General features: G+C 34.0%; 1 protein-coding gene across 1 annotated transcript in view; it reads right to left on the minus strand.

The window, feature by feature from the left end:
* The window catches only part of LOC124366014, a 435,131-nt gene that overhangs the window by 171,087 nt on the left and 236,281 nt on the right, over window positions 1–27,763 (minus strand). Inside the window, exon 3 of the mRNA XM_046822206.1 lies at window positions 10,269–10,342. The gene's annotated coding sequence lies outside the window, so the exon portion shown is untranslated. The remainder of the gene's footprint in view (window positions 1–10,268; window positions 10,343–27,763) is intronic.

The raw sequence follows: 27,763 nt of genomic DNA on the forward strand, positions 1-27,763 counted from the left end.
AGAAGATAAGAATGTAATTTTTTACAGTACTTATTTGAGTTGTCACTTGGAAATATTATTTTTCTCTCGAAATGAAATAATATTTAATGAACTAATACTGGATAAATTTAGAATGGAATGTCATTTAAGATAAGAAACTACATGTTTTGAACAAATAAAACTTTAGGAACTTAACATTTTGTATAAATAAACTAGTTCAACCCTCCAATTTAATACACATTCTTAAGACATTTAATACTGTTGTCTTCAGCAGATTTTTGGCTTGGTTACAAGATAGCCCCAAATACTAATCAAAATAACTGAGATTCCACTTGTAATAACAAAATTATTTCTTCTATTTTTGTCTTTAAAAAATAAATCTTAAGGGTATGTAACTAATTGGAAAAGAAATTAAACATGGCACCGATTGCAACACCGTCGAAATTCAAATATTTGTATGAGTGTCTTTTAGCTTTATTCGAGTTCAGAGAATAGTAGATACGAGTAACATTATAAATGTGAAATAAAATGTATTATTATGGTTCCCTAAGATTATCACCTCTAAGTATATATTATGGTATTAACCATATAATATTTTTATACATATGTAAAATAAAAGAATTGAGATCATTATAAGCTCTTTATTATTATTACTATTAAAAAACTATGAGTAATTTAACTCTTTAACAACTAAGTATGCTTGGAGAAAAATATAGCAATACATTTGACATGAAAGCAAATTCCTAACTAGGAAGTTTGCAACATTAAATTATGGAATCAACAGATTGAAGAAACTCTAAACATGTTTGATTAACACAGCCGGTGACAGGACCGAGTGCGGAACCCAGAAGACTCCCACGGTGTCAATGGCTGACGGTATTCTCCGCCGTTACCTCGATTCTTGTTTTCTGTATTCATACATCATTTGTCTGCTCCTGGTGTCTCCTCGACTCAGGCTTGCGTCATTTCTCTGCGTGGGGCCCGACTCTGTCTGATACGCCAGAGGCCATATCTCGTCTCACTCATGTCACACACTGTTCTCTCGGAGAGCTGGGTCTGAAGCAACTGCCACAGTTTGTCATACTGGGCTATTAATTTTAACTCACCCTGTATATATGTGTTCGATAAGGTGTATGTTTTAGGTGCAGTAGTTGAGTACTCGCACAGCTATTCTAGAGCAACGCTTCTTAAGGTTAAAATCCAGGATCCGACAGCCAATTTGCATTGTATAAGCGTCTTGAAATCGATATTGAATTTTTTCATGCAAAATAGATTTGGCGGAGGTCGAAATTGGAGGGTATCTAAATGAAATATAAATATGAGAAAGGTGGTTAAGTAAACGATAGGTTTTAAGTGTGTCTAGTATAGAAAAATAGGATCTTAGGAAACGATAGATGTTTTAACCCTTTGTTGCCTTCCCGTTTTGACCCTCCCCAGAACCAATGCGGCTGATGATCAACTGTTTTCTCAATAAATATTCATCTGTCGATTTCAAGAAAAACAAAGTGCAAAGTGACTATCAAATGATGGCCTATTGTTGAAAGACACATCAGAAGCCAACAAACACTGTAAGCACACCGTCAGCACATTACCAACTTTACAACGTGAACGCATCGTCTATTTGTATGCTTTAAACTGGGTTTGAGTTCATTATATACCGTTTTGTTTTTGCATTCTTTGTCTTTGGCCCACATAAAAACATGTGGAGTGTACAATGTTGTTACTGCGGATCTAAAATCTGTTAGTGGAAACATCAGTCCTTAAACATTTTTACTGTGAAAAATATTTATTATAAAATAGGACCCATCGTGTTCGTACTAATACATGGAAAAATATTAAGAACAAAAACTGTATAAAACGCAACAAAGTATTCTCTTCCTGTATTTTTTACACTATAAAATAAATTTAACATTTTGTATGTAAAGATTTTACCAAATTAACACATCACTGAGTTGACCCCTACTCCTTAAATAATACCAGTACACTGTTTGGGGCGATTAAATTTTTTTATTGGAATTTACACATATTGCAACACATACGTCGATCAAATTTAGTGCAATTACGATAATTATCAATCGTGATCAGATAAAAAGTATTCTAATGTATTTTTAGTGACAAAATCGAATTTCATTAAAGGAGTCAAGATTCAATATAAGGTTCGATGAAATAGATCATACACTTTTATAAATACCGGTCCGGCCCAATACGTGAGGCAGACCGTAAACCGCAGCGAGTTTATGTTTAAGCGGTCATAAAATGTGACATAAACCCGGGCGAAAACCTTCGCGAGTTGACACCCATTACGGGCTAAGTTACGATCCCAAAAAGAGGACCGCGCTACTGGACCCCAGAGACCGCAGATCGTGCTAAGCGAGATCGCGGGCGGCTTCGGGTGTTGACACGCTAACGTTTATGGTGATGCTTTTTATGATTGGTGTCTTCCCGCGCAAGTGGGCGTGTGGGTGGTTGACGAGGTTATACCACCTGCAGTACGTTCCTTCCACAGAATTGGGTGCCAAGATTGGTTCTGGTTTAGTGAATAACGCGGTAACCCACCGCGGCTTGTAAGTGATTCCTCGTATATTAAAACTACTATTCATTTTATCTCTACCCTCATTTAAAACTATGGTACACATCAAATCAGATTTCAATACAATAAACACAATACGATGACTGAGTGTAAGTTTTGCATTCCTGGAAATTAACTGATGAACGTTTGCTACAATGATTGTCTTTTGAAGGTTAGGAAAGGTCTTGAAAACTGCTTAATTCCTACCAAATCTCTCTGATTCTTAAGGTCACAATTAGTCTAAATACTTGATATAACTATGGAATAACTTCAACCATCCCGTCATAAATTTCAACCGAATGCAACCATAAAGAAGGGTTTCATAAGATGATTAGGACGTGTCAACCAACTAAGTTCTACGGGATTCTGTATAAGAAATGCTAGAGGCGAACGGAAATCATAAGAACATTTGGCGCATAAGACATTTATTTGCATATTTTGAAATTATTTAGGAATTTTCAGGAAGGGATTATGAATTTCTAAAGAAATGTTCGATTAGCATCAATACTCCAGCATTTGAAATAACATGTTTTCGTGCTTCACAGAAATTTGAGTTTTATAATAGATGAAACTGTAGCTTTGCTCAATGTTTCTGTATTTGAAAAGGTCCTTGAGAAAGCACCTTCACTAACGATCCAGAATGAGAACAGGTATCACGGGGCTACCTGTGGTTGAAAAGATGGTAGCGGTACTTCAAGTACTCAAGTGACCAGAGTCCGAGGTCGATCGATCACGGTCGGTGGAAGACCAAGAGATAAGATCCGACCGCTCGTCACGACAAGGAATCACCTGTCTGCCAAGGAGGAACGCCAGTCTTCGTCTCTCCTGAGACGTGGGATGAAGCAATAGAAAACACACAATTTGTAGGCAAATCCGGGGACACGCTTGACGAATTTACGACGAAATCCTCAGATATGAATCTTTGCTGCGGATGGGACCTTAGTTCCCGGATTTAAACTGTGTTGTTCAAGATTAACACTAGGCTCTTGTGGGCTTCTCAGAGTTAATCTAGTCGAATTATCTGTATTCACTTTGTTTCCACTAATTTCTTAATATCTTCTCAATTGATGGGGCCAAATAGGACGTTTCCAAATGGCTCTTCTATAAAAACCTAGTCACGTTTCGGCTGCATAAATTAGCTCTGTTTTAACTCCATGTATACAAATTACAAGTTTTCCATGTCATTACAAGATTTACTACATGGAGAATTTATTGCTGTTGCCACCGGTGAAAATATACGATCAGAAGGAAGAAATCAAGGTTGTTTTCGCATGTAATTCTTACCAAGGACATCTGGAAACCTCTAAAAAGGTTATTTTGATAACACATATAATTTAACATGTAAAAGAATTTTAATTCTCTGATAAATAAAATATTAACTGAATTTTGATTCACTGAAATTCTGAATGTCACAACTGTTCATGCTTTCAAAATAATTTAGTATTTGCCTAATAAACGACAAATGGTCAAAGTGAAAGAATTGCTTTGATGGGGAGAGTTCATAGGAACAGAACAGCAAAACCATACTCACACACATACTTAAGATAATATTACTTAACCATAGTATTATCTAAACGAGTAATGTGTAAGCATTCATCGCTTATTTTTAGTAAAGTTTGTGATCCAAATAAAAAAGCTGAATTTAGTAAATTAGTAGCTACAAAAACTACTCTGTCAAATTTGACTAAATTTAAAACAAAATGCAGGGTTGTAATGCAGTTTCTGTTTGAGCCATATGCTATTTTAATATTAAATGTTATAAAGCTTGTATGAGTGTATAATTTTGGAGTCACCTGATAAAACACGTTGTAAAAGTCTCATATCAAAAATTTAAGATGTTATGTTGTTTCCTAGCTTACATTATTTTCAAACCTTATAAGAAACGGTGAATAAATTTCTAGTGTCTGACAACTATTACTAAGCGAGATAAAAGGAGAATAAATGGGCGAACTTAACGACTAATTGTTCTCGCTATTAAGAAATTATATCACTCATCATCAATACACTCGAAGAACCGATCGAACTGCAGGGTTCTTACAATTCTGGTTCAGCACCAGTTTGAGATACTTTTATAGATTGTTTGATAAAAAGCATTATTTAATGTAAAAGTAGATTGACTTCCGCCTGAGCTGGAATGGTTGTGCGGTGTTCCCACAACACTGTGGCCACACCCACAGACCACTTTATCCACAGATCGGTGGAACCATTCAGTAATAATATTCACCTTCCATCTGAATGCTTCAATAGTCCAACAGACCATTTTATCCACAGATCGGTGGAACTATTCAGTAATAATATTCACCTTCCATCTGAGCGCTTAAATAGTCCAACAGAACACTTTATCCAAAGATCGGTGGAACCATTCAGTAATAATATTCACCTTCCAACTGAGCGCTTAAATAGTCCAACAGAACACTTTATCCACAGATCGGTGGAACCATTCAGTAATAATATTCACCTTCCATCTGAGCGCTTAAATAGTCCAACAGAACACTTTATCCACAGATCGGTGGAACCATTCAGTAATAATATTCACCTTCCAACTGAGCGCTTAAATAGTCCAACAGAACACTTTATCCACAGATCGGTGGAACTATTCAGTAATAATATTCACCTTCCATCTGAACGCTTAAATAGTCCAACAGAACACTTTATCCAAAGATCGGTGGAACCATTCAGTAATAATATTCACCTTCCATCTGAGCGCTTAAATAGTCCAACAGAACACTTTATCCAAAGATCGGTGGAACCATTCAGTAATAATATTCACCTTCCAACTGAGCGCTTAAATAGTCCAACAGAACACTTTATCCACAGATCGGTGGAACCATTCAGTAATAATATTCACCTAATAACTGAACAGATTGCTAAGCACTGACTAATTTTACCAAACAGCATTCTAAGTTAAAATTCATCTAGAAGTTAGTGATAGTAATCTATGTCTGTCACACACCTCATCTTGTGAAATTTAACTAACTACATTAGCAATGTAGTCTAAATTTCTTTTATAGTTTTATACTATAATTGAAATCAATCTGGACTTGCCCCTAAAACTTACCTGTTTATAATTACACAAAAACTGATATTTTTAATTGTTTACCCTCACACAACGGTTAAGGCGAATGTTACAAAGATCATGTTTTAAGAACAGGTTGTAATGAAACGACTTTGATTTCCCCACTAAGAACAGTGTAAAAGTGTGTAAGAACACTTTTATTTTTAGTCGGAGCGTTTTAGGAGATGTGTCATTTTAATGATCTTAGTAATACGCATCCAATTTCTTTTAGCTTTATTGGTGACACTTTTTTAATATTTAAACGATGGAATGCAAACCCGTTTGAGAATTTCTTCTAAATAATACAATATTTAAAAAACTAAAAGGCGTTTCAATGAGTATTAATTATAACTTTGAATTGAGACTACTTCCATAGTTCGACGAATAAAAGATAAGGCTGTAAAATTATCTATATGGTTCTTCTTTTTAGCTTAAAAATACGGCAATCGCTAGTAAAGCAGATTCTCCTCTTAAAATATTGAAAACAAAATAATATAAAGAAACATGTATGAGTAATTTTGTTTTTTTATTCTCTGTACACCATGAACATGTTACAGTATGAATGTTATGTACGTGCATCTCGCTTTGGACTATATTAAAAATTGCCCACAATTTTTATTAAATTTATATTTATAGAAACTAATTAATAATGTTTACATTCTAGAACCAGTACCTTACTTCAACGAGTTATGGTATGTTTTATTTGTTGTTTGATTTCGAAATTTTTACTAATACTAATTTTTATTTTACTAGGAAAGGAAAATAAAATATAGAAACAATATAGTTTCTATATTTTTAAAATATAGAAACAGTCGAAATGTGGTATTCGATTCACATGTTCATTTGGTAGTTTTAACACATGTATCAACGAATAAAACAGTAGAAAATAACTGAAATGTGAAAAGTAAGGGATCTGTGTTGTAACAGCTAGCATTCGTAACTGGAAGTGATCAGTATTTAAGTACCGACCGGGTTTATTGATTGATTTATCAACCTGATAGATAAATTTCACAAAAAGTACATGTTTCTCAGCACAAGTAAAAATATGTCTTAAAGAAAACCAGATGGTGAAGAGTATTCAATCGTGTTGATGGTATTTGGTCAGATGTTAACCTACTTTTATTATGTCAGTCAGGCCGGAGATGACTCATAAACTGTGAGATGTTACCGATCGCGGTCCATCTCACGCGATTAAGCATGTGGTATCAATTGGGGGCTGATTTGCACACGTCTTGTGCATTTGAAGTTGATAATTAAAACCGAGGATTCGATGAAGAAACTCGAATACTGATGAAATCATCAGTGTGTTATGAATTTTTTTTGCATTTGGTACCCAATTCACTGACCAAGTTATGGAATTAACCGATTTATATTTATTTGATAGTTTTACTAACTCCGTTTAAAGATTGAATATCGAATATCGATGACAGCACTTATTGCTAAATATGTCTGATGGAGTTAAAATATTTCGACAATCCAGATTTTAACCCTCGTTACAACATAATTTGTATCGATTGAAATTCGATTAATAAAGTTTGGTATTCAATCATTATCATATAACTACAGTTATAAATAAACCGAATATAATTAAGAAAGACCTAATATTTGATCAGATAACTGAATTAAGTATTTGGACTGCTTATTAGAAAGAATATAATTTTCTAACAGCACCGTAAGGTTTACTTTAGATTAATGTTGCCACCTTAGAATTTTCATCGGGAGAATATAGTACCTACATCTAATGTATTAATTGTAATATAAAAGCAATATTTATTCGCATTTTTCATTATGTTGTTTTACTTCAAATTCGTGTTGAATATTGCAATCAGAAGAGATATAATCTACATAATGACGAACATTTTACTAATTAAATACTGTCATCCTTTTTTACGGGAATATGAGACTGTACTTCAAACAACAGCCATATTCAAAATTCTTTAATATTGTTAAACAAATCGACCATATTTAATATAAATTAGTTTTGGAATGTATGTGAAAGTTTAGCTGAAATCATTAAATTACCATAATAAAGTGCTCAGTATCCCTAAAAGGCATTTAATAATGTTTTCACAAGTTCTATTCTAATATCTTCACTTGTTTTTGGAATTTATTATCAGTTAGTTTCTCGAAAAGAAAATGTTAAGTTTATAACTAATTTTGTAAAAAATAAGACTAACAGTATCAGTATGATGGATAACTACTTGTTGAACAAATTGTTTTTAGAAACAAAAGGAGAGACCGATCTTCTTGTAAACCTTATTCTGCCTGTACTCATGGGCCAATGGCCTATTCAAGGATCTTATCAAACAGCATAAGGAGAAGAATAGATACAGTAAAAGGTCGATAAGTACTGATAAAAAGTGTTAGGTCACAAGCAGGATTTGCAGCTGTGCTCAGACCCAAAGTACGACGTCTAAGACCACTCGGCCAATGACACTCACAAATTGTCTGTATCGTGACATTTACTAATATTATTTGCGTGCAAAGTCATTAAGTAAGGAGTTGCTGATTCTATTAGTCATAAAATAACATTAATTATTAATTCTAAAAAAATGTATAGAATTAGAATTATTTATCATAAACAGAATTTTACGTATGGATAAAACTCCCAAAACCATCGGTATAAAATATTAATTATTACATTACCCTCTCCGCCTAATAATGCTAGATATTAACCTGAGCCGATATTTGTGACCGACGATCAGATTTGCTATATACCTGTGTTAGCCGCGCCCGCCGCCGCGCCAGATCACGGGTGGTGCTGATTTAACGCGCTATAAAAGCACAATGACGCTGTTTTTGGTGCGAGAGCGGGACCTACTGTGATCTTACCGTTGTTTCACTTTTATTGATCTGTCACAATAAAGATGTACTCGTAAATGGCTCTTAGGTGCACAATTGTGGTGTTTTGTTACTTCGAGGGCGTGCAGACTGCGGAGGAGGCTGTAAACACGGACGTTTCGGTGCTATTTCTGAACTTCATTACGGCACTAAAAAACAACTGTAAATTGAGCGGTCAAGCTTATAGATTCCAGAAGAGTAATGGCAGAGCCTAAGTTTTCCAGCAGCGACCTGCTTTTTATCACTACCGCTGGTATTTATTGTATTAGAATCAATTCATGAATGGTGAAAGTGATTTATGTGAAGGTTAATTAAGTGCAAGTTCAAGTCCTGTCTGTAACATAGAACGATATGTCAGTACTGACAGTGGATTATCCCTCTTATGATGTATATTAAGAGCTGGCTGTAGAGAAATGACTGATTTATCTCCATGAAAAAAATTGCACCTTTACGAACAACTTATTAATTTGTGACGTAGTGTTATCGAGTATGTCTCATTTATATGGGGTGTTTAATATACATCCAAATGCTTTTTATTTTTTTAATCTAAATTTTATACTATTTTAATATTGTAATGATGAATTTGACGAGAATTTGTCTCAATAACTTATAGCGCACAAACTATATCTTTAAAAAATCCTATACTTCTGCGAATAAAAATAAGGTCTTAACATAAGGTCATGGAGTTTAATTTGTTCTAATGGCGCTAAATCCAAGATGCCCGCCACTATAGCTGACTCCTCAGAGCTCCGTATGGACAATATAACACATGAGTATAGCAGAGTATCCTAAAAAGGAATCCCGTTTTTCTTTAATATAACTTGAACTATTTAAGGTAACTTTATAACTACAATCATAAGTTTTAAAACACAAAAGCATTGTTCATTTTACATTAGATCATCTTTAAGAGACCGCCCATGAAGTCCGCGACAGTGCCAGCACTGGCCAGGATAGTATCAGGACTGGCCAGTAAAGTGCCAGTTCTGGTCAGGAAAGAGCCAGATCTGGTCAGGAAAGTCCCAACACTGGCTAGAAGAGTGCCAGCACTGGCCAGGATAGTATCAGCACTGGCCAGTAAAGTGCCAGTTCTGGTCAGGAAAGAGCCAGATCTGGTCAGGAAAGTCCCAACACTGGCTAGGAGAGTGCCAGCACTGGCTAGGATAGTATCAGTACTGGCCAGGAATGTGCCAGTTCTGGTCAGGAAAGAGCCAGCTCTGGTCAGGAAAGTCCCAACACTGGCTAGGAGAGTGCCAGCACTGGCTAGGATAGTATCAGTACTGGCCAGGAATGTGCCAGCTCTGGTCAGGAAAGAGCCAGCTCTGGTCAGGAAAGTCCCAACACTGGCTAGGAGAGTGCCAGCACTGGCCAGGATAGTATCAGCACTGGCCAAAAAAGTGCCAGCTCTGGTCAGGAAAGAGCCAGATCTGGTCAGGAAAGTCCCAACACTGTGTAGGAAAGAGTCAGCGTTGGCCAGGATAGTATCAGCACTGGCCAGGATAGTGCCAGCACTGGCCACGAAAGTGCCAGCACTGACCAGGAAAGTGCCAGCACTGGACAGCAGGTCAGTAGACGAGATCTAGGCTACTGACCGGCTCTCCTGAAGTGTGGACTCGTGTCCATGGACTACTTCATCCATCATGATCACGTGACGTGTAGCAGCGTTCAGTGGTCAGCCTGGAGTCGCCAGGTAGTGACGGAGAAATGTTACTGAGTTTGTACAGTAATTAGTCGTATCAACTCGATTATTGGCTCTAATCCAAGCTGTTGAAATATTAAAACCTTAATCACTAATATTTTACGAACCAAGAAAAGTGAGTTTCTTACCTTAACAAAGTGAGGAAATCGGCTCACGGGCTCTGGATGTTTAGGTACTGCTCATAACGGGCTAATTCCCTTTCCTGAAACAAAATGATACATTTACGATTAAATTCAATAACTTATTACGTAATTTTAAAGTTATATATATATATATATATATATATATATATATTATGTTATTAATTCCACTTATAGGGTTATCTATATATGTATATATTAATGTAATGAAAGTAACTAAAACCCTTTAAAATAAAACTTTTTATTACATACACGTGTTTCGGTTTTTAACCATCATCAGTGTACATTAACCTCTAAATAAATAAATAAATAATAAACAATTAGATATACACATGTGGACCTTTTAAACATATGTTAAATTTAACTGACACAGTTGTAGTTTTCTTATTAGTAATCTGGATTTAATATTTTAATTTTTTCAAAAATTGGATTTGTCTTATTTTTCAGATTACTATTTAAAATGTTATGAGGATCTTTATTATAATTTAGATAAATATGTAATTCTTCTTTTGTGTTTAATTTCTCTCCTTTCCTTTCGATATCTAACATTTCCATGTTATTTTCAATATTTGTGTAGTTATGGTCAGTCTCCAATAAGTGTTCAGCAAAATTGGATTTTATTGTATACATGTTATTTGTTTTCAAAGCTTGTACGTGTTCTTTAAACCTTTTATTAAAATTTCTTCCAGTTTGCCCAATATAATAGCTTTCACAGTCACTACAGTTAAATTTGTATACTCCAGATTGTTTGTATAATTCCTGTTTGTCATCATTTGGGTTCACTTTAATTTCAATAAGTTTAAATGTATTAGACTATTTCTTGTTTGGTGACTGATGGAGAATTTTGAATTTGTGATGGTTAAAAACCGAAACACGTGTATGTAATAAAAAGTTTTATTTTAAAGGGTTTTAGTTACTTTCATTACATTAATATATATATATATATATATATATATATATATATATATATATATAATTTCAAAACTATGTTAGATTTAATATCCTACGTGATGGTTTATTTTGTGTACTAATGTGTAGGACATAACGGTAAAATAAAATAAAATTTGTTAAGGGCTTACGAATGGTAATGTTAATACGCAGGTTTTTGCTCAATTAATGATGGAATTTAAAATTTACAGAGTAGAGACCTCCCAAATTTTAATCTAGATAAAAGGTAACACGTTAATAAGCAAAAACGTATTTTTAGTTGTCCCCTTATGTTACTGATGCCATAATTGCAAGTGTGCTTCTTTAAGCTTTCCGTGAGTGTTGAACAGAGTATGTTTATATCAATGTGTTTATCCGATGGTAAATGGAAACAAATGGAGTACCATCGCTTGGTGGTAGAGCTCCGATAGTAATAATGATGGTAAATGTGCCTCGGATTCAGTAGGTGCCACAATACACAGTGCCCACCTTATTGTGCAACCATTACTATCTCGAAAATCACTAAATATACATGGACATATAAATCTACTTTGCCTACTTTTTCAGTGACAGTTTCAAATGTACATTAGCATTTCAAAACTTTGGCACAATTTTTTAATATGAAAGGCGATTTTTAAATGTCTAACAGATAACCCAATATTTTCCTTAACATTTTGCAGGGTATAAAACGTGGCATTTTTTAAATGTGTGGCAGGCTATCGCTTCTAAACGAGAAGGTAAATAAGAAAATGGTCAAGAATAAAACAATTTTAAACTGTTACTTTAAGTAATATTTCGGGCATTTGCCATCGTTATATGGTATACAAAATTGTAACACATATCCGTGTCGTACTTTTTTGTAACGTATAACAACGAAAAGTGTCCAAAATCCTATTATCTTTTCAAACCTTCCATCGCAAGTAAGATACTTTAAACAAAAGAATTGTTACTTTAGTTACTAAACTGCATGAAAATATAGAGTGCCCTATATGAAATTAAAATTCATCATCAAATTATAAAATAACTGCAAATCATAAATTCAACTTTATAATTGTCACTTAAAAATGGGTAAAACATATCATTTATCTGTTCTATAAGTTTAGTAGTGCCCTGGAGAGCAATAGCAGGACAGTTAAGATGGGCACCCTGTGTAGTGAGGTCTTGTTAAGTTTATCCTTAATTTTTCCAAGTACCAAGAGTTCTTACTATATTGTTCTAACTGCACCAAAAGCTGTTTTGTCACTTTATAGCTACTGGACCAAGAGCAACATGAGCTACACGTGTGTGTCGCGGTACATCTCGCCAAGAAAAGCACGCTAATTAACTAAGTAGCCGTTGACATCTGGTGAGAGAGATGGTTCTGGCAGCAGGGACCTAGATATTACTCACCCAACAGCTAACTACTTGCAACAATTTGCGTACGTTAATACAGTTGGCAACTGCTGCAATAATTTGGCCACCGTCGCCAAAACATTGCGGGGAATGAGCATTGCGCAGACTACATGCCGGGTTAATTCTGTAAGTTTATGTTTCTGTGCGACGGAACTATCAGTTACTCAGCGGCACATCTCTGAAATATTCTTCCAAGAACTGTAACAACTAGTAGTTGCGGGTAACATAAATACCTACATTCTGGTTAGTTAGTTTCACGTTCCAATGTTACAGGATTGTATTTGGTGAGTATAAAAATACACATTGGATTACTTGTTGTAATGTATAATGAAGAACGAATTTAATAGGTTTCATACAGTTGTTTGATGTCCTCGTACGGGACGTATGTCTACAACGGGAAAGGTTAGAGCTATTTTTTCTTTTTTTTAAGGCGAGGCCGATTTCCTTTTAGCCTTACTCTGACCGTCCTCGTGGAACAATAGCCTGTGTGAGGATGTAAAAACAGAAAAAGAGTCGATACAGTATAGTGCCAATTGTACTGCTAAAATCGCTACGGTCAAAGACTGGAGTTAAATCTGCAAAATCTCTAACTCGGATCTCAAGTCCAACGTGTTAGACCGCTCGGCGATTGACTCTCCCTGGTTGCTGAAAAAGATGCGAGGGAAGGTTAAAACATAAAGGATATACCGACGCCGATCAATCCATAAAAATACCAACCTGCGTAAAAGTGTTGTGGAAGTGAGGACTATTGGAAGATAATATACAAAAATCTTCATAAATAACCTCTGATAAAACAAGGAAATGAAACTTTTAAATAGGCATTGATAAGTTTGAATACTGGATAAAGTTATATTTTACAATGTTTGAATAATCCTACTGCAAAAATAACTTTTACAAATTATATATGTCGTTAAGAAATCAACGAGGAATCGTAAGGCCTTAGTTACGTGTAGATTTTTTGAATAGTTAGCAATAAAGACACCTCTTCGTTTGTTAGTAATAATATTTCATTTTGTATATTTGATTTGCACTTACTGTCAAAAGTAACAATAACAGTCACTGTTCCAGGCGATAAATGTATTAAAGGTGAGAAAATATTTTAAATCAATATGTTTTCCGATAATTATTAGCCCAAAAACTCTTGAATCTAATTGAGGGGATTTCGTACGTCTGCTTCGCATCGTAATAACGAAATCTCGATAGAATTTGGAATTAGTTAAGACGAAATATTTAGAGTATGACGTTAAAATAGTATGCGTAAAATGCTGTCAATTATAATATACTTGTCCTTAATTTAAAATCAAACACTAAGGATTTTTTAATGGATAAAATTTTTACAAATAATTGTAAAAGCACAAGAATAATATTTAAGGCCGGTCTTCTAGGGACTCGCAGCTGTTAAAATAACTTGGGAAAAGTTCTTGAAAGATTTTTAAAGCGACGCAGCCGAGCAGAAGACTAATTGGATCCACGTATCACGATTACTTGGATAAGTTTTTGTGTTATCTGATATTCGCATACGGTAATAAATTCAAGATTATTTAAAGGAATTTTATACTGGTTCATGTTGTAATAAGAATATGTGTCATTTACACTTTTTTAACATTGTCCTTTTAGTATAAATGTTGGTTGGCTGAGTGTAAGTGAAGCCTACCATTTCTGTCGGTCTGCCCGTACGATATATAATGGACGAAGTAACCTTGGGATTTCGATGGCAGTGCATTTCACTACAAGGAATTTGGCTGAACGATAGCAAACATTTTTACATTGATCTTATGGGTAACATTGATGGCAACGAGAAAATCACAGTTTAAATCAATTTATAAATAAGCTTATTACAGTTGTATGCGTAAGCCTGTTATAATATATTATGTAGTGTAGAGTATTCCTACTTTGTTAATATAACTGAATATACTTATGAGTATGTATTATTCATGTATGTATGTATTATTATTCCTCAAGTATTTATACTTATCCAAAGAAAGACAATATGTCATGTTCAATCGAAGAAATTCTATTATTCAAATATAAAAATATGTTGTAAATTTATTTTGAGTGTATTATATAAATCAGTATTTCCGAGATAATATATCACTCGGTGGTTGAAAAGGTTAAGTGTGCTGTAAAATAAAATTATCACTCGAAATACAGATGAGTTTTAAACTAATTCAATAAAACTTAATACTCCAAAAGGTATAATAGTCTAAAATTTCAACCTAATGAGTCAGTCGACACAAAGCCAAGAGCCCTGAGGGCGGGACCTCATCAAATGAATGCTTATTTAAGCCGTAATTTCAACACCATATGTAGGTTAACATAAAGGAGATTGGAGGGAGCATTAAGGTTGGGACACACATAACCGCACCGTGCCCGACACGTGAGTCGGCCGATTGTCGGTGCGGGCCCGGCTCGGTTACCGTGAGGCCACACATGTCCGTATGCAGTCCGAGCGCAACAATCTCACTGTTTGTACTAGAGCATGTTTCTTTTGAAATTCAAAAGTGACAGATACTTAAAAAAATATTTGGAAGATTAAGTATTGCTTGAGAAAATTGTTAATTTCATTGTTGTTATGTTTATTAATAGCTGTGGTGAATGATACATTGCAATGCTACAGTAAAGCTTTGTACAATCAGCTAGTGTGTAAAGTTTGTAAATAATATCATTATCTTGGTTTATATGTTTAATGTATAATGTATAATTCTTGTTCATTGTGTTTCATTGCAGTGAATTTCTGTCAAATACACTATAAACAGTGTATTTGGTGTTTTTTGTATTAAACCCAAGAGCTATAGTGTGATGCCAGAGAGTTTGCCATGTTGCAAGCCCGTTTATAATAATTTGTAAAACATAGTAAATATTTGTAAAATATATACTGGAGAACATACAAAAAAACAAATTTTACAAAAATTATTTCTTTTATAGCTCCGAGGACAAATAATTTATTGCCAGAATTAGTCAAAAATAGTAGAGAAACATAAATATATTTTCTAAAAAAATTAGAGTATGGTTGATTGGTCAAAAATGATATTGAGTATATGTTTAAGATAATAAATTTAGTGTATGATTAGTCTTGTCTGCTAAGTTATAATAATATTTAAAGTTAGAACATTTATAAAATAATTATTTATAATATAATATTTAATGCTACATGTGTAAAGCCTAATATTTGAATTGTAAATCATGCATAAATGCTTTTTGTTTAATACAGCACAATAGTTATACTAAATTTAAACCTTGAAACGTAATAGTACATTATTTACTACATAAGTTACAATAACTAATTTTTATCATTTCATTCTTGCTCGATTTTTACCCTTTTTGTATATAGTATCCCCAACACAGGAACAGCCTCTTATGGTACCTAAATTTCCCTTATTTTGTAAATCTATTGGCCTAATTATTAGGTTTAAGAAAAGAAAGAAAATCTAAAAGGATGTAACCTACTTTTTATATTTTATTACTCTAAGTACATAAATTAGAAATAAAGTAAGTAGAAAACATTTTTTTATTTGTTATTTACTGCTATTGTAAATACGTTATGTCATAGTCTTATTTATTACTAAGCACTGGCAATAATATTTATTTGTAATATTCCAGTTTGTTATTATGGGGAAATAAATGATTTAGTATTATTATTATTTATTTTAACATGGGTTTTTCTTGTTTTGAAAATCTTATTGTAAAAAACATTTTATATTTACTTTATTGAAGTGAAAAGAATAATAAATAAAAATGTCATAGAGACATTCTAAAATATGGACTCTTACAAAATACCGGAATAAATTTATCAAGTAACTTCAAAACATCAAAGAAAAATAGATTTTTGCTCAAATATATTACATTGCTTGTTATTTTTTAATTAATGAAAAAAATGTTTATAGACTTTTTAAATAGTTCGAATTTAGTTGTTTAAAATCACTTAATGTACAACATGGTTTTTTCAAATTTGTTGTTGTAATAAGAAAATATGCACAATAAGAAAATATGACTAGTTTACTCTAATGTAAGAAAAATGTAATAGCCTACTTTTATCAATAAATATGATTTTGTACGCGAACACAGGATGTAGAGTTTAGTAGGCTATACTAAATAATTCAATAAAATAGAACGTGTAGACTACGTAAATAGTTTTAAAAAGAAGAACGCAACAGTAAACAACATATGATGCCGCTCGTAGACCGCACCGTGCCCGTCAAAATTCAAACTCCACATATCGGTGACGGTGCGGGCACGGTGCGGCCACGACGGTCTGGTGTCGGTGCGGACAAGTATGGACTTGCAGGTTGAAAAACTGCGCTGCAATTCTTTCACCGTATGATGGCCAGCATACGGCCGACTGACGTGTCCGGGCGCGGTGCGGTTATGTGTGTCCCAACCTTTAGTCGGGCAGACGGGCTAGGTGGTCCACCCGCAGCCGCCGGCACTGTTTGATTTAGACATTACCTTTCCGTCTGTCTGTCTCCCTGGGAATTAAACGGAACTGACACTCGGCTACATTCTTGTAAGTCACTGGGCCCGGCCCGTTTCTTTCCATTCAGCCCGTCTAATCCCTACGGTTTCGTCATCTCTTCCAGCTGACAGGCGACTTTAAAATGCACACTTTATGGGAAACGTCCGCGGCGATGACATTTGAGTGCGGGATGAGCTGATGCGCGCGGGGCCTTGAGCAGGGAGGCACGTGTGTGCCCCTGGCCATGGCTACTGTTGCAGGGGTAGGTGGTGCGAATCGAACCTGGAATAGATGTTTAACAAAATTAAAATAGTACGAATGATGCAGTGACGTATTTAACATTATGTCAGAATATATGTTACTTGCTAACGAACTTATTAAAAAATGAGGGGTTCTTAAAAGTGCGTTGTATACTTTAGAAATATGCGGCTTGTAGAGTTTCAATTATGTGGAATACACAATGAAAATAAAATTTTCCCATTCATGGAAAGTTCTTAGCTAATAGAACGCACAGGTTTCGTCCATGTGACTTTTTATTCTTATACTAATGTGTACTTGGATAAAATACTTAAATAAGGTTTTCTTATTTCGATGCCATAGTATAAGAAAAATGATGCCAGGGTAAACAAGTATAATAGTTATGTGTTCATTTGAAAATTCATGATCATGTACGGTTCATCTATCAAATTAGAGTTTAAAAACATAACGTAACCAAAAGAAATACCTAGAACAATACCAAACAAATTTGAAGTACAAGTTTAGTTCCTGATAAGATTTTTTTAAACATTTGTTTGGGACATAAGTTTTTCACTAATAATAGTTTTTAAATTGTCTTGATTTGACTGCGGATCCGAGCAAATTCGGTAAGCTTAGTTTAAATCGGAAGATGATGCTAGGACATTTTGGTTTCGGCCGGCAAATGTTTTAAAGGAACCATTTTGAAAAATTTCAAATTTCATAAAAACTAATAAAAACCATGAGCTGTTGAATCTTAAACAACAAAAGATTGTATTGAACGAAGTACATACACATTCATACCTCTTCTTGTTAATAAATACATTGTTTTGATCGCCACCCTCACTATAAAGTACCACCTATTGGATTGCAACGATGGTTGAATGAAAAGCCGTTGTATATTGCAAAAATGATTTTACTTCAGTAGGAGCATGGTTATTGTCGTAAATTGATTCATACGTAGGTATAAAAGTCTTCTTAGGCCAAAAAGCGGCTGATTCCGGCCTTTGTAATCTTTTTCCGGTCTAAGGTGTGAAGAGATAAATCTAACTTTTGTCTGCGATTTACTTTTTAATAGACTAACTTTGAAGCTAAATCACTCCACTGCATGTCAATCTGATGTCTAAATCGGTTGATTATGGAGCCACTGATATTATGGAGAAACCTGTCCCTGATATGTAAGTAATCGTGGCATTAGAAAAGTACCTGGAATAAAAATTAAGTACGTAGTGATGAGAAAGTGGTTGAACAATTAAAAGTGATAAAACACGGATATCGTTACAAATAAAATATGATTTGCAACAATGATTGCCACGAGAAATGGCAACACTCGCAGGGAAGTATTGTTCACTTGCGTTAATCTTATATTTGAACTCGTCTCGATTAATGTCTCTTACATTAGTCTAAGTGGAAATACGAAATTAAAGCAGATTACGACATACTTTAGACAATTTCCTAATAATGTTGCTAATTAGATACAAGTCTTTATTCTGTAATAAGGAAAGAAAACTTTCATCCAATAAAATATTTGTAATGCAATTAATCATGTCTGAATGTTAGGTATAACTATCAACGATATTGCTAGTTATATCAATATCGTGATGAAAGGTGTGATGAAATGAACAATCAATAAGTATATAGACCAATACTGTACTTTATAGGTAAAACTGATTTGTTTACCATTAGAGATTTTTCACAGGATAGAACTCTTGCAAGGATAAATCTAAAATGAACTGAAGAATCATTAAATTTCAAATGTCTGATTTGAACTTGTTTCTTCCGACCAGTAAATTACAAAAAGAGGTTTTCATTTCATTTTTAACCCTATCAGTATCTCTTTCGATAGTCATTATATATATTATACAGCGATTCAGGTATATTGAGTAGAAAAAAATCAACAAATGAAACAGTGAAAAGTTGTTGCTGACAGTGATGAAGGACAATTCAAATGGTTTTGCTAATATGCTACAAATACACTTATCAATCAACCTTTTAAGTTCACTTAAGCAGAGCAACAAAAGATCTCATTCAAGTTCTAGATGGCCTAAGGACCCTCAAGCCACGGAGCAAGGTCGCGACTGACAAGACAGTTAAATCATTATCCGAGATTAGTGGCCATGATCCGCCCACTTGGTAAGGCGCGGTACCCAAATATTGAAGAAGATATCGGTTGTGATTTACTGACTTATGGCGGAGGGGGGGAGTTGCACTGATCCTGTGCGGCACGTGGGCAGCGGGGCAATTGAGTCCACCAGCATCCTGAAGGCGGCGTCATATAGGCGAACCTGCTGATATAATATCGTTACCCTCCGGTATTCTAAGTGATACTTAACTTGAATGCACCACTCTCGTATAATAATATAATTATTTATCTAAAATCGTAAGGCACATTTTAAAAATACATTCCCAAAAGACAAAAAAGCAGAGCTATACTGATATTTCCGGAAGGAGTTTGACACGTTGAACCAATGATTTGTGCCATCTTTCAATCAGGTCCAAAACAGATTTTTAAGATTCTGACATGATATTTATACATAAAATGTGATTCCCTTAGGTGATATTTTACTGAGAAACATGAACTATTCCTAAGTAATTATTCATCAAAGCTGTATTTATGTATTTTTATAATTTATTAAAATATGTTTATGCCAACTTAAGTCACAATTTATATGAAAATTTGTATAAGAACTTGCCCAAAAGTAATATTTATTTTATATATATATATCATTTCAATAAACATTGAATCGCAAAAAGTACTTGCTCCGCCGGGAGTCGAACCCGGATCTCTCACTTGCCGGGTGAATGTGCTACCATTACACAACAGAGCGCTTACTATTTCCGATTAAATTATTTTGTATTTGGCCGTATCTGTCACATATGCGTTTAAAATAAGCAAACTAACATATGATCGGAAGACCAAATACCTGTCAAACGACTTTTATTTACATTAAACTGTATAAATGGCAATAGCCTATATAACATTATATATATCTATATAACAATAAGGCTATTGCCATTTACACAGTTTAATATATATATATATATATATATATATATATATATATATATATATACACACATATATTACTTGTAGTTAGGTTACATGTGTTACAAATGCCATTTTTTTTTTTTTTTACTATATTTGTTTAGAAATTTATTTATTCTGTGAAACCCTCGTAATCATAGTTACTTATAAGACCAAGCTAAAATTGAGCCAAATCAAATGGAGTGATGTGCAACATAGTCGAACTCTATATTGCCTATATAGAAAAGAAGCTCCGTGTAAAATCTCAAGTATTTAGGTAAGTTCGTTTTCAAGATATCGTGCTGACATACAGGAAGACAGACAAATGAACAGTTTCCAGTCCCTCCAGTGGTGAAGTTCACTAACACTCAGGCAGTAATTTGTTTCATCGTGTAAACATAAAACATAACTATATGTACATTGTAAGACACCTTAGAACCTATACGATTAAATGGAGCTCAAAATTGCTTGTATCTACGTACGACAGTACAACGAGAAATGTGACTCATGTTTCATAACAAACCGAAACACAAAAAGCTGTGCGGTGCGGCGCGGCGGCGGAGTCAAAATTGTTCACAAATGGCGTTGCCACAATCACGACAAAGCGGCAGTGAGTCATTAATAACAACGCACCGTTTCTCAGAGCGCGCGCTTTAATTCAAGAGTCAACAGGGAACTGCCATCTGCAGCCAGGCACTGTGAGATCGTGTTTTCTAATTAAGCCAGATTCATTGATCTTTGTGCTACTCTGTGTGATGGTGTACTCTTCATATCCACTGCACTGGCAATGTTTGTAGCAAAACAGCATCAATAGCGTTAAACGTTAATTTGTGGCTGAGCGTTAGCGAAGCCTAAAACTTCAGAGGCTGGAAAAAAGTCATTTCTATCTGTCTGTACGCAGATTTATCGAAAAAGAACTGACCTATAGACATGAAATTTTGCCCGAAACTTCATTTATGATACGAGTAGTACATGTCACTCCATGGGATTTGGATGATTGTTAGCGAACATTGTTATGTATGTGAATAATCGTGGTGGGAATGAGAAACCTACAGAATAAATACATATTTAAACAGATTGAGTACATTCATAAGACATTTTAAAGTGTAATATAGACCACATGTAGCCTACAAGAATATTCTTGTATACGCTGTAACCTTGAAATGTTGCATGTAACCTCAGAGAAAGCTCTTGCGCGACATGTGCTGTTCATAGTAAATGGTGATATAAGTATGCAAATTTACCATGCATACTTATATATGGAGTAGGAAACAAAATATTTTGTTTTCAAATACTTTAATTTATAAATCCTGTTGATTTCTCAATAAAAAAAAAAAAAAAAAATAGTTTTCTACCGTTTAGTAAGTACTTTTGTAAATTCTAAGCCGTCTCTAAAACCTAGAGAAGTTTGAACTATTTGTCCCTAATAAATAATCAAATAAATACTATATCAAAATTTAAAACTTTTTGAAATTCACACCTGGTGGAAAGTGATTGTTTCTTAAGCCGAAAACGAGGTCTGCAGCTCAAATGTTAAAATTAAAATTGTAACTTGGTGAAAACAACATATTGAATAGATAATTTCTTTATAAAAATTTAAAGTGAAATACATAGTAATTATGGTTAACACTGTGTAGAGGTTTTTGTTTATCAGATTAATAAATTCCAAGAAAATTTCTCAAGTATTTATAAAAAAGAGAAAATGTAATTTTGTGTACTTCCCTCCCAGCCTTTAGATAATGAGGGGAAAGTACAAAGGACGTCGCAGAGTCTGTATCAAAGGACTGTAAAAGGTGTGGCAGGAGTTTCTTGTTATACTCATAGTTCAAAAATAATAAAGATGTGTATTTTCCTTTTGGAAATTACATAACTTATATACCCTACATTAGAATAAAGCATAACACGCTTGAAAAATAACATAGTACTGTCTAAGCAATATCTTTATTTGTAAATAATGTAGTACTATAGATGACACACACACGCACAACCACACGTGTATTTTTCTGAATTTTAACTAATTTTTAAATTTACGAGTTTAAATTTAATCAGAGAACATATCAGACATCCTAATGTTTACGTTTGTGGTATAATGTGCATAAATGGGTTGTCAAATTATTTAACACAGTAAACTTTTATACTGTGTATTATAATTTCGTCATTAACAAACAATGCATTGGGCATTTGCATACTGTATACACTCCCGTGAGGTATTTTTTTAATAAAAAATGTACATTTATAAAACAAATATTGATTTTACTTACATAAACTCAATCACCTGGGATAAATTATTGAAATGTTGAATATTGACATCGTAAGAACCTCTTGTCCCTGGGACACAAACACGCTTTCAAAGTTGTTTGTATTCCTCCATCCTTCTACAGATTATTTTCTTTGTTGCAATCTTGTCTCTGAATAGGCGTCCCACTATTTCCGTCCAATTCGAAGACATCCCTGAACTCTTTTATTGAGCATATTTTAAAACTGTTTCAATTTGAAAAGATTGCATATATTCTAGCGTTATGGCAATAACGAAACATATCAAGAATTTCCTTACTGGTTTTCAGGCATGATTTAATTTTATAGTGATTAAAATACAACCTAAATACTCCACGACTTTCGGAATTAAACATTTGTAGTAATAAGGTCCAATAATGTACAGTGTACTTAAAAGCGATTGTATAGGGTGTGTACATACTTACTCTACCATTTCTTCCCCAAATGAAACTTTTTCTGTGCCCCTGTCACAAGGCTATTAAATAGCCATTTGTTTTAATATTTCGAAAAAAGAAGTAAAACAAGTGCATGATGAAATCATGCGTTATAGATCTATCATAGTGAAAATATTGAGCAATTATAACAGTTTATTGCATAAGATTGGATTACTCAATTTAAATAGTCACATATTATTTTCCATATTAAAGCACCTGCTTTATTGCGATAATAACGTGTTTTATGTTAAAAGTAGCCACACATGCAAACTAAAAGTTGATATTTAATTTCATTATTCATAATTGTTTAATGCCTGCTGTTAATATTGCCCAAGAAATTCACTTGAAAGATCAGCTATAAGATATATATCAAACATCCGAGATATCTTTATCAGATCAAGAAAGAGGAAATCACTCAAGGAGTAAGAAATGCTATCGCTCCCCGAACGCCCTAAACTGATGTAGTAAACATATTTTAGAACTGTTATTTATAATATTTACATTCTATAACAAAGTGATTTTACATAATCTAGTAGTTTTTAAAAATTATTTCTTCTAAAAACACGTATACAAAACCTATTTCTTGACGTTGTGTATCTTTAAGAAAATCTAAGACCTAGATCAATGATTTTGAATGGACAACCATGTTTCTGGTATATTCTCATTGGTTAAATTCATGCATTTTAGGTATTTCATTTAAATTTTTTATTGTTATTAAATACATATTTCTAATAAATATTAGATTTTAAAGGAAATTTTGTAGTTTTAGGAATTCAGCATTGTTTACAATCATATACCAAATTTGATTCGAGTTTCAGGATTTTTAAAGTCAGTGTTTATTACAACAATTAACAGAAAATTAATTCTTTACTGGCTCTCAAATTTGACATCTTCCTCAAGTCACCACGTGGACACATGACCTTACTCAACACTCGATCAGAGTTGTGAGACAAATCTCACATCCGGTGCCACCTGTATCGGTGATCTCCTGCCCAAGGCCGGATCGTGTTCTGATGATGATCTATCAACATACGCCGCAAGGTACGACCCACCGTGATCAATCTTCACCAATAACGAGGGACTTGATTGACTTGGCCGGACTCTCTCGGCCAAAACAAACTCACTGCCGGCCACTCTACGGTAATGAGGCTGTTGCCGTCTCGACGCAAATATTTGTGCAAACTGTAATTTATCCCTCTGAAAAGCTTCGGACACGGCTAATTTGTCTGACAGACGGCTCCACCCCGGTGGCAAACAAGTGATGCTAAATCATAGGGACTTTGATGTGCCAAGACGGGCTTAATGAAGTTGTCGATGCCAGAAATAACACAGCTTTCGAGTCGGTACGTTTGATCAGAGAACAGACTCCCGCACAGCGAAGTATGCCAAGAGAGTGAGAGAGGGGGGTATGATTTAGGGGGGGTATGAGGGGAGTACACATTCACTTATTGAAAGCATAAAACAGCCATTAAAAATCTATAAAAATTTAAAAACTATTTTCACTTTCAATTAGAGTATTGGTAGATATTTATTTTAACTTCGGCATGATTTGAAAGTAGTTCACTCACCCAGTAAATGAGTTAAATATATAAAAAAAATTTTGACAGAATCTGACTTTTCATCAGTCATTATTAATTGGTAATGAATATCTCAATCAATCCGACATGAGTGCCCTCACAACATTTTTCATATTTAGTGGTAATATAGGTTACAGACTTTTTCATTTATAAACTTGACTGTTTCCTTAACTATTCGACTGAATTTCTAAAACGTCTAATTGGATATAACGTTTGGATCCTTATGATTGCACTTGTAATTGTTTACGAAATAAAATGTTAATGCATTTTTAGTAGGTTAATAATTGCAATTGTACTGTTGTTGATTATTGCTCCTGTTGTTACTAGTTACTAACCTAACTGTTTTTTTTTTTGTGTGAAACAGATCTATCGGATTTGAATGTCTTAAAAACTAAATGTGTTCCATCAAGATTCTCTGGAGACCCTTTCTTCTACACTCTGAATTTTATAAAACAGTTCAATGTACATTTTGATACACTTGAATATGCCACAATAGTAATTAATAAGTACAATTTACAAGAGACCACCAAATGCATGTATATATATAAGTCAATGGTTTCACCTTGGGGGGGGGGGGGGGAGGGGGTTTCACTTCAGGCTAAACATGTGCGTACATTCAAATAGAACATACAGTATGTCAAACAAAAGTTGATATCATAAATTCCAGCTGGGCTGCCAAATAGACGTCCAGAAACGTTACATGACTGACCGTAAATGTCAAGATATGGAAGTAAAGAGAAAAATTGATTGTTAGGTTTTGTTTATTGCGGTCTATGAGTGGAGATGGTGGCAACTCAAACGTGAAGGAGAACCTTATTCTTAACTATCCTGCCCGCCTTGACTGCTATACGTTGAATCAGAGAGAACCTCTCTTCTTCCAAAGTGTCATAATACTTTACACTGACCGCAAATTTCGAGAAAATGGGAAACAAACTGACATATTAATTGAGACAGTGCACTATTCCAACTAATGGGAAGTATACCATGGGATTTGGGCAGGAGGTGGGCCCTTTACCTATCCTGAATATCCTGTCACTCCTACGCCTCACGGTAGGCCTTAAAGGTTTAATCACAATGATGTCCTCAGGTTTTTGCTTTATTGCACTATAAAATAATTTCTTTAGGACAGAAGAATGATCTCTCTACTAAAGTTCGTAGTCGAAAAATCGCTGTTTATAATAGTTAATAATTTCTATCTACGTTATGTAGCAAAGTACAGTAAACATTTGGTCTATCATTGCCACCACCAACTCGTTTGTTTGTAAAAAGTAATGTTTTATTTTATCTTGGGGCCTTAGTTTTTTGTGTTTAAAGATTTTTATTGTATTTGTATATTAAGCACTGACGAAACCATTCATCTCTTCATACAGTCTAAAGATGAAAGAATAGCTCCATCTAAGGACATATTTTACTATCACAGGTAACAAACACATACTTGGTATTATTAACGGAAGGAAAGTACCCTATTATAAGTTGGATAACAATCCTGAGGCTAAAGACAGTATTGAGTTACAATTAGGATTATCATGTCTTTAACAATATCAGGTATCAACATTACTGTAATTAACTGTACATAACAATTTAACAACAACTTTATCAAACTATTATAACTCAGATAATCATTGAGTTATTATTAGAGCATTTTCGATCAATGAAGTTTACACTGTGCTATTAATAAACTTGTAAATCAATAAGTGTTAATGATAATAATTACCTGTCACAAACTTTGCCGTTATAAAGGACTCCCTAGAATTATTAATTATTGTGATATCCCCGATCTGTTTTCCTCTACGTTTGACTCATAATGTTATCACTATTTTATCACTGACTTTACACGATTTTGTATTAAAATGAAACGAAAGTGACGTTATTAAGGCGAAGTAGGACTTTACAGTTCTTTCTAAGAACATTCAACTTAACATAATACAATCACATATTAAAATTTGTCATTAATTATAAAGTTACTGTCTGATAATAGTCACCAAATTATTCCTGTATTTTATCTCAACTTAATAATACTATAATTAACTCTATTATTTAAATGTATTACTATACAACTATTGTGTTAAGTAACATTATAACTAATTCCTGATACCCCCTTGGACGTTTCCCCTTTCAGGGAAAACTAATATTGTGAACCGTATGGAAAGTAATTTATTCGTTCTGTGAACATGAGGACTTGTAAGGATGCTACAGGATAATAAATGGTAATCAAATAACACAGTTATGAGGGAAGTAGCGACGCTATAAAATCAAACTGCCGTTTAGAACGGCGTTGCGGCGCGCCGCCCATGAAAGGACATCGCGGTAGAGCATCATTGCGTATTCCACCAGTTAAATATCGTGTACTGTAATTTCAACATACTAACAGCGTCTATGTTCTTTTGTAGTACCTTTAACAAATATAAAGCAACGGTTACAACAAATAATTGAAAGACGTAGGTCTCGAGTTGTGTTAATTTCAAACAGACATGAAATCTCGCAATTTAGTTTAAAATAATTTATAAATAATAAAATAGTTTCTCTCCATAGAAAGAGATGATTTTCATTCATGCCTAAACAATTAGTAACAAAATCACTGAGCAACTTATAATTAAGGTAAGGAAATACCGCCCTGCTTAACGTTGTGGAGCGTTTGTAACAATTACCCAAGTTTAATAAGCTGCAACTGTATCAGTTTTCAATTAAATTCACTTTGCAACTAAGGTAAACTTTGCTTTGCAAACTTTCAATCCTTCACTTCTACATTAATTTATACATTCAGGTGCTCCATTTCTGATCGAAACACATTAATTGTCCACATTAAAAACAGAATACCATTAGCAGACATATGAGAAATGATGTAACAGTAATAGCACGGTATTATTTAACAAAATAGTTAAAAGCGAATTTAGAGTACAATAATTTCAATAAATCATGATTTGTTGTATAAATCTGCTGAATCGTTAGTAACATACTGGAAGCGAATAGCAAACATCGGTAAATGTCAATGAGGAATAGAATCAAAGGGTTGGACTGTGGATTTATTTCAAACCGGAATTTATTGTGCTGTTAAGATCAAAGAAAGCAAATCCTCGGTTGGTTTTCACAAAGCAGCCAAACAACTAACGACTGACATTTCCAGAGTAATATAAATACAATGTGACCCACGAACAACTCACAGGCTC

This window comes from Homalodisca vitripennis, chromosome 7 (assembly GCF_021130785.1).
Source record: "Homalodisca vitripennis isolate AUS2020 chromosome 7, UT_GWSS_2.1, whole genome shotgun sequence".
Taxonomy (NCBI): Eukaryota; Metazoa; Arthropoda; class Insecta; order Hemiptera; family Cicadellidae; genus Homalodisca; species Homalodisca vitripennis.